The sequence below is a fragment of the Arachis ipaensis genome, chromosome B9, assembly GCF_059453495.1.
Source record: "Arachis ipaensis isolate K30076 ecotype BB chromosome B9, ASM5945349v1, whole genome shotgun sequence".
Lineage (NCBI taxonomy): Eukaryota > Viridiplantae > Streptophyta > Magnoliopsida > Fabales > Fabaceae > Arachis > Arachis ipaensis.
This window is the reverse complement of record NC_142444.1, coordinates 76139709-76148425: the sequence shown is the minus strand read 5'-3', so window position 1 is coordinate 76148425 and position 8717 is coordinate 76139709. Positions and strand designations below refer to the sequence as shown.

At 38.4% G+C, this 8717-nt stretch overlaps 1 non-coding gene across 1 annotated transcript; it reads left to right on the top strand.

Moving 5' to 3' along the window:
* The first annotated feature begins 474 nt into the window (after positions 1-474).
* Positions 475-578, top strand: LOC148545067 (small nucleolar RNA R71). Its single transcript, XR_015901926.1, has one exon. It is a non-coding gene; the product is annotated as a small nucleolar RNA R71 (small nucleolar RNA).
* Positions 579-8717: the final 8139 nt, after the last annotated feature.

Genomic DNA, 8717 nt, shown 5'->3' with positions numbered 1-8717 from the left:
TATGTGGACTTGTTATGTTGGTTTTGCTGGTTTCCCCACCCAAAGTTTGGGTGGTTTTTCCAGCCTGGGTTGTAAGTGTTGGAATGTGGATCATATGGTTGCCTTTGTTGATTTCCTACATAATTGGCCTCTTCCTAATCACCTCCTTCAGTGCTTTCTTCCTCTTGCTCTTGTGTGTGTATTGCAACCACTTGTTTTGTTTCTAATTTCCTGGTGAGCTCTGCTAGTTGCTTGGCAAACACCTTGTTTTGGGCTAGAATTGTATCAACATGGTTCAGCTCCATGACTCCCTTAGTGTTGTGTCTCTCTGATGCATAGTAGTACTCATTCTCAGCCACTGTCTCAATCACTTCAATGGCTTCTTCCACAGTCTTTTTCCTGTTCAATGAACCTCCTGATGAATGGTCTACAGCCTTCCTTGATTCATAAGAGAGTCCATCATAGAAAATATGCAATTGCACCCAATCATGGAACATGTCTGGTGGGCATTTCCTTGTCAAATCCTTGAATCTCTCCCATGCCTCGTAGAGAGTTTCACCATCTTGTTGTCTAAACGTCTGAACCTCAGATCGAAGCCTATTGACCTTTTGTGGGGGGTAGAAACGTGCCAGAAACTTGCTTTCCACCTCATCCCAGGTTGTTAGGCTCCCCCTTGGGAATGATTCCAGCCACTTAGCTGCCTTGTCCCTAAGTGAAAATGGGAACAAAAGCAGTTTATATGCATCTTCCTGGACTCCATTGGACTTCACAGTGTCACAAATTCTCAGGAATTTTGTGAGATGTTGGTTTGGGTCTTCATTAGCACTTCCACCAAATGAACAATGATTCTCCACAAGTGATATTAGCTGTGGTTTGAGCTCAAAATTGTTGGCCTGAATGGGTGGTTTCTGGATGCTGCTACCACAATTCCCAGAGGTTGGGTTTATGTATGAACTAAGAACCCTCCTCTCAGGAATGGCATTGTTTCCATCAGCTCTCTCATGGTTGTGAACTTCTCTATCCATGTTGAGATCTAAAGCTTCCTCAAAATTGTCCTCAGATTCTCCTTCAGATTCCTCTTCTCCCAGTACTCTCTTCCCTCTTGCTTCCCTTCTCAGTCTATGAAGGGTCCTCTCTGGTTCGGTATATGGAGGAGTTGATGTCTCTCCTCTCCTACCTGTCATACAAGAACACAGCACAGGCAACAAACAAGTGAAATACTCTTGGTTAATGGAAGAGTATGGTTAGAGCAATTGAGGAATTAATTCAAACAGTTAGTGAGTCAGTGAGTTAGTTGCTTGAATTTAAAGGCATAAAGAAAGAAAGCATGTAACAGAGTGCAGAAATTAAATTTCAACAAGTAACTTGTACTGAATTAATCAAAACAAAAAAAAATGCTCAATCTAGTTAACTTCCAATTGGAGAATTGTCAATCGAAAACCAATCCCCGGCAACGGCGCCATAAACTTGATGCGCATAAACTTGTTATGCTACGATTTAGGAAATTGCACGATCGGCAAAATTCCTTCCGGCAAGTGCACCGGTTATCGTCAAGTAAAAACTCACAATAGAGTGAGGTCGAATCCCACAAGGATTGGTTGAGTGAGCAATTCGGATTAGAAGTATGTTCTAGTTGAGCGGAATCAAGATTTAGATGAGAATTGCGGAATGTAAAAGTGGCGGGAAACGTAAATGACAAGAAATTGAAATGACAAGGAATTTAAATGGCGGAATCTTAAATTGCATGAAGTAAAGGGCAGAAGCTAGATTGCTGAAATTAAAAGGGAATGGGGGTGATTGCATGAATGTAATTGCAGAATGTAAAGAGAAAGTGGAAATCAGAAATGGGGAATTCACCTATCATTAATCAACCAAACACATCAAAGCTATGCTCAAAATCATGAGATATTCATTCTTTCATAATATGTGACAATTATAGCATAAAACCTCATGAAATAGCATGAATTCATACATGGTTGATTAAATCAAAGGAAACATGAAAATATACCCAATTGGCTTGCTTATGGATCAAGAAAGTGCATAAAACCTATTGAAACCAAAGGAAAAAGGCATAGAAAAATATGACATGATGACATGTCATCACAACACCAAACTTAAACCTTGCTTGTCCCCAAGCAAGAAAAGAATCATGCAATAAAGATTGACAATCCAAGGTAAGAAGAATAGCAACTCAATGTTCATGGTAAGCTAGTTTTCTAAGCATGCTACAATCACAAAAGAAATGTAAATGATTGATGCTTCCATCTAGCTCAATTTATGAAATCTTTCTTTTATATTTCTTCCTTGAAACAAGCTTTTGATTTTTTTATCTAGCTTCTCCTTTTGGGTGCTTTGCCCCATGAGTTGATAACAAAGCTACGACTTCTAAATGCTTTGTTTTCAAGTATTACCACTTGATACATAAGCACCACAAGCATTTGATTAGAGGACTTCATTAAGCTCATTTTTCTTTTCTTTTCTTAACTCTCTAATCATTGATGCTCAGAGCCTTGAGCTTTGAGGGAGTGCTTTTGCACTTTGAGCCTAGCCTTGACTTCTAAGTGTTTTGTTTTCAAGCATTTGGCTTGATACATAAACACCACAAGTACTTAGCAAATAAATTGCCATTGGTACTCAGAGCCTTCAGCTTTCTCACTCTTTCCCTTTTTCTTTTCTTGCTTTATTTTTGCATTTGCTTCTTCAAGGTTTTCATGATTTTCAAAAGATTTCACAAAATGTCCTAGATGAAAACTTCAATTAAATAAAATCTAATGCAATTAAGCAACAATCAAACATACTAGCTTACCAATACTTTTATGCACATGCTAAAATCTTCTTACTGCCTTGTTTGTTTATGATCATGATACTTTGTTGCTTTTGAATTCACAAAACTCAAGTTGGTAATCATAATGACATAGCACCATGTTGCAATTTAAAAATCAAACTATGCCTTTTCATACACACATGCATACAGAGAAGGTAAAGACAATCATGCAGTTTATAGTGCTTGAAACAAATGAGAGGAAAAGGAACTTTACAACCTTGTAGTTCATCTTCTCTATTGTTGTCAATTTCCTCCCATTCTCCTCCTTCCCATACCAAACTCAGAATGCTTGCTCATCCTCAAGCAACTATTAGAACCGTGGCTATGGGGCTAAGATGGATCATGAATGTCTTACACAGGAATGTTAGTAGTACATGTGTTTCAAACAAGCAAAATTAAAGATAATAATCAAGGCATAAGAGACAGAGACATTATGATTGCATAGATAAGAAGGTGTGCACAATACATTGCATAAAAGAATAAGTGGCACACCAAACTTAGTGTGACACTTTCGCTTGGAATCAATGCAAGTATCCAGTAAAGATTTGAAGCAAATTGTGTTGCATAGCAACACCAAACTTAGAATGCAATCCTATGTCCATTTATTTGAATTAAAACCAAGCAAATGAAACTGTTCTTTATTAAATACAATCACCAAGCCAAGATTCTGTCATTAATAAAGCTCTCTTGGTGATGTATTAATAAACACAGCGAATAAGCAACTAAAATGAAAGTATTAAAAAAAACAAAGAATTAACAAAAGTAAACAGAATAACAAAATATCAAACCAAAAGAAAATTAACACTGCAAAGACATTATGGTTATGCAGACAAGTGGTGTTGCTGAATGCTTTGCATAAAAAAGTGGGCGGCACACCAAACTTAGAATCTTGATGTGTCGCTTTCATTTTTAATTTGATGCAATCATCTAAAAAGATTGAAAATAATTTGTTGCAAGGCATCACCAAACTTAGAATGTAACCATATGCCAATTTATTGAATTTTAAACAAAGCAAGGAGAAGAAATGTACCTACTGTCTACCTGTTCTTTACTTTCTTCCTCTTCTTCCAATTTGTTAAGAGAAATGACTTCAAAGGAGGAGAAGTGTCAGCTACTGTCCCTTGCCTTGGCTTTTCCTCAGCAAGCTTCCTTTTGCAAATGGCTTGATTGCTCTTGCTTACTGGATTAGGGACAGGATTGGTGCTTTTGTTAGTTGCCTTCACTTCTTTGAATCCAAGTCTTGGTTGCTGTGTGATTATTGGAGTTTTGTATTCATCCAGAGCCTTTTGTATTGGTGGTTCCATGAACTCCTCCTTTATGTACTTCTCTGCCTCACTTGAGTTTGGAATGACTTCTTCACTTTCTTGCTCCTCCACTTCCTCTTTTACACCCAACATTTGTTTCAATCGCTCTATCATGGGGGAGGTTTGTCAATCTTCCCAACATTTCTTCATCTCCTCGTCATACCTTTCAATCATGGATTCAAATGTTGAGGCGTTTTGGTCCAGGGAGGTTTGTGAGAGTTGTGAGTCTTCATGTTCTCTTGTCATCTCAAGTGCAGTTTCAGGTTCAACCACCTCATTCTTTATTGAAAGTTCACTTGATGAAGTGGCCTCCTTATCTTGCTCTTCCACTTTCTCCTTCATATCCATTAATTGGCCTTCATTTTTCTTGCTCAGTGGTTCTAAGCTCCTCCTTATTTTCTCTATTTCTCCATTCATATTTTTGATTAAAGCTTCTTGCCTTTTCTCGAATATTTGTGCTTCTTTCGCATATTTTTCAATTTTGGACTCAAGCTCTGAAAGCTTTGAGTGGTTCATGGAAGTTTGTGTGGGTGATGAGTTTTGAAAGGGGCTTTCGGTTGAAGTATGATTAAGTGATGATATCTTTAGATGATTATCATATGGAGCACTAGAATTCCCTTCCCAGCCACCATTAGAATCATGACTTGCATCATTTTGTGGTGGAGGGAAATATCCCATATGATTTTCTTTCTCATCTTGTGGTTCTGAAGCAAATCTCCATGAATTGGAGTGCTCAGAATGTGTATTCTCTTGGTGATATTCCCAGCCACCATTAGAGATTGGTGATGATGGGTAATATCCCATAAAATTTGTTTGATCATAAGATGAGTTGAACTCCATTTGAATTTTGTAAAACACACAACCAAGGAAAATTGAAATTACTCATATCAGAGATGAGAATTTCTTAGTGAGGCAAAAACTCAAACACCTTGGTTTCACTTTGAAACAGAAGACAAAAATAAAGAAAATGCTTAATCTAGACTTCTCACCCACTTAATCATTGTTGATCTAATCAATCCCCGGCAACGGCACCAAAAACTTGATGAGTATTTTGGTGAAAAATAAATTTCTCCCAAAACACACAAATCTAACCGGCAAGTGCACCGGGTCGCATCAAGTAATAATAACTCACGGGAGTGAGGTCGATCCCACAGGGATTGATGGATCAAGAAATTTTAGTGGGTGATTAGTTTAGTCAAGCTAACATTGAGTGATTTGAGTGACCATTGAAGCCAACAGAATGTAAATGACAAGGAAAATTAAAGTGCAGAAAGTAAATTGCATTGAAACTTAAAGAGCAAGAAATGTAAATTGCATGAAAGTAAAGGGGATTGGGTGCAGGGAAATTAAATGAAAGCAGTAAATCAAAGCTTAGAACAATTGCAAGGAAATTAAAGAAAAGTAAATTGCAGAAGCCAAGAGAAGGTGAAGTAGTAAACAGGAATGGAAATTCAATTGTGCAGAGAAAGTAAACAAGAAAATTCTCAAGGTAAGATTGAAACAGAATTTCTTCAATTCTCAACCCAAGATTCAAAACGAAATTGAAAACTAAGAGAGAGCTCTCAAATCCTAATGCTCCCTCTTGGAGCCAGCCCCCTCACAAATATGAAAATGATGCCTTATATAGGCTTTACAAAATGAAAATGAAATTCAAAACAAATTACAATTAAAATGAAATTTCTATTCTAACTATCTCTTGTGCCTCTGAGTGGTGTCAATTGGGCCCTTGCTCTTGATGGAATTGGGTTGATAAAGGCCTTGGTTGATTGCTCTTGGAGTTTGAAGAGGAACCGAATTGAACCGGGTTGAGTTTGCAAAAGTTGGACCAAAAGTTTGAGCAAAAGTTAGGGGTCTAACTTTTGCTCCAACTTTTCATATCAGCCACCATGATTTGCTGATACCAACGTTGGTGCCAAAGTTAGGGGTCTAACTTTTGCTCCAACGTTGGCCTCCCTTATGCATGTTCATGGCGCCAACTTTGTCCTCTTGTCATGTTGCTAATTTTATGCCCAATGTAGACTATCATATATGGTTGGAAAGCTCTGAATGTCAGCTTTCTAACCCACTTGGAATCACTTCAATTGGACATCTACAACTCAAGTTATGATCATTTGAAGAGGGCATGGTCGCTGGCTTTGGTGTGCAGCGTTTGAGGTAACGTTAGCCCTCAAACGTTGGCGAAAACGCCAGTTCTGGAGGCTCAAATGTATTGTCCACCCCATACTATTATACATTGTTGGAAAGCCCTGGATGTCTACTTTCCAATGCCGTTGGGAGCACATTATTTGGAGCTCTACAGCTCGAGTTATACTCCTTTGAAGGTGCAGAGGTCAGTTGGCCTCACTGCAGGTTGCCACCATGTTCGTTTATGCACATTGCGGGGCAGTTTTCTCCCTCAATTTTATTGTCCACCATGCAGTGCCATATATGCTTGGAAAGCTCTTGATTCCTGCTTTCCAATGCTTCTTGAATCACCTCATTTGGAGCTCTGTAGCTCAAGTTATTCTTGTTGGAAGTATACCCCTTCAAACTGTTGTGGTGTGTGGCGCCAACGTTAGCCCAAAAGTTAGGGGTCTAACGTTGGCGCAAACTTTTGCTCCTCCCTTTGTATTTTTCATGTGCCAACGTTAGCCCAAAAGTTAGGGGTCTAACGTTGGCGCAAACTTTTGGTGCCCAGGGAGGTTTTCTTCATGCCAACGTTAGCCTCAAAGTTAGGGGGCTAACGTTGGGGCTAACTTTTCACCCAAAAGTTTGTGCAAAAGTTTGAGGCTAACTTTTGGTCCAGCTTTTTGCTTCTTGGTTCATTTTCACTTATTCCATTGTCCTCTCTTTACTCCTAGCCATTCCTTCTTGCTTCAACCTTTCTTCAAGCTTTCTTCACCTATCATTAATCAACCAAACACATCAAAGCTATGCTCAAAATCATGAGATATTCATTCTTTCATAATATGTGACAATTATAGCATAAAACCTCATGAAATAGCATGAATTCATACATGGTTGATTAAATCAAAGGAAACATGAAAATCTACCCAATTGGCTTGCTTATGGATCAAGAAAGTGCATAAAACCTATTGAAACCAAAGGAAAAAGGCATAGAAAAACATGACATGATGACATGTCATCAGGGAGTATCACCAAAGAATGAAAGAGCATCCACCCTCACTTCCCAGTTTCTCATTTGAAAGTTCTTCATCACTTGATTATGCCTCAACACAAAGTTTCCTCCAAAATCCATACAAGTCATCCCATCAATCACACAACTCATTCCACACCCCTCAACACAACTTCACCACAACACATCCATGTCACCAAAATTACTCTCAACCTTTATCTCTTGAACTAGCAGTTGAGGATTACCTTCAATGGTCCAAAGAACCCTTAGAAAGCCAATGCCAAGCCATTGAAATACACAGACAACTCGTGAAAAGACACACACAATCCCAATCCTGGAAAGAAATCCTCTTCAAGAAGATGAATGGGCCCTTAGAGCAAACAAGGAGGAACTTAGAACCATCAAACAGTGAGAATGAAGACCAATTTGTGGGTGAGGAAGTAGAAAAACAAGAACAAAAGGTCCCTGTTGATGAATATTTTGGTGAAAAATAAATTTCTCCCAAAACACCCAAATCTAACCGGCAAGTGCACCGGGTCGCATCAAGTAATAATAACTCACGGGAGTGAGGTCGATCCCATAGGGATTGATGGATCAAGCAATTTTAGTGGGTGATTAGTTTAGTCAAGCTAACATTGAGTGATTTGAGTGACCATTGAAGCCAACAGAATGTAAATGACAAGGAAAATTAAAGTGCAGAAAGTAAATTGCATTGAAACTTAAAGAGCAAGAAATGTAAATTGCATGAAAGTAAAGGGGATTGGGTGCAGGGAAATTAAATGAAAGCAGTAAATCAAAGCTTAGAACAATTGCAAGAGAAATTAAAGAAAAGTAAATTGCAGAAGCCAAGAGAAGGTGAAGTAGTAAACAGGAATGGAAATTCAATTGTGCAGAGAAAGTAAACAAGAAAATTTTCAAGGTGAGATTGAAACAGAATTTCTTCAATTCTCAACCCAAGATTCAAAACGAAATTGAAAACTAAGAGAGAGCTCTCAAATCCTAATGCTCCCTCGTGGAGCCAGCCTCCTCACAAATATGAAAATGATGCCTTATATAGGCTTTACAAAATGGAAATAAAAATGAAATTAAAAACAAATTACAATTAAATGAAATTCCTATTTTATCTATTTCTTGTGCCTTTGAGTGATGATCATTTGGGCCCTTGCTCTTGATGGAATTGGGTTGATAAAGGCCTTGGTTAATTGCTCTTGGAGTTTGAAGAGGAACCGAATTGAACCGGGTTGAGTTTGCAAAAGTTGGACCAAAAGTTGGAGCTAAAGTTAGGGGTCTAACTTTGGCTCCAACTTTTCATAGCAGCCCACAAAACTTGCTGGTATGAACGTTGGTGCCAACGTTAGGGGTCTAACTTTGACCCTAACGTTGGCCTCCCTTATGCACATTTATGGCGCCAACTTTGTCCTCTTGTCATGTTGCCAATTTTATGCCCAATATAGACTATCATATATGGTTGGAAAGCTCTGAATGTCATCTTTCT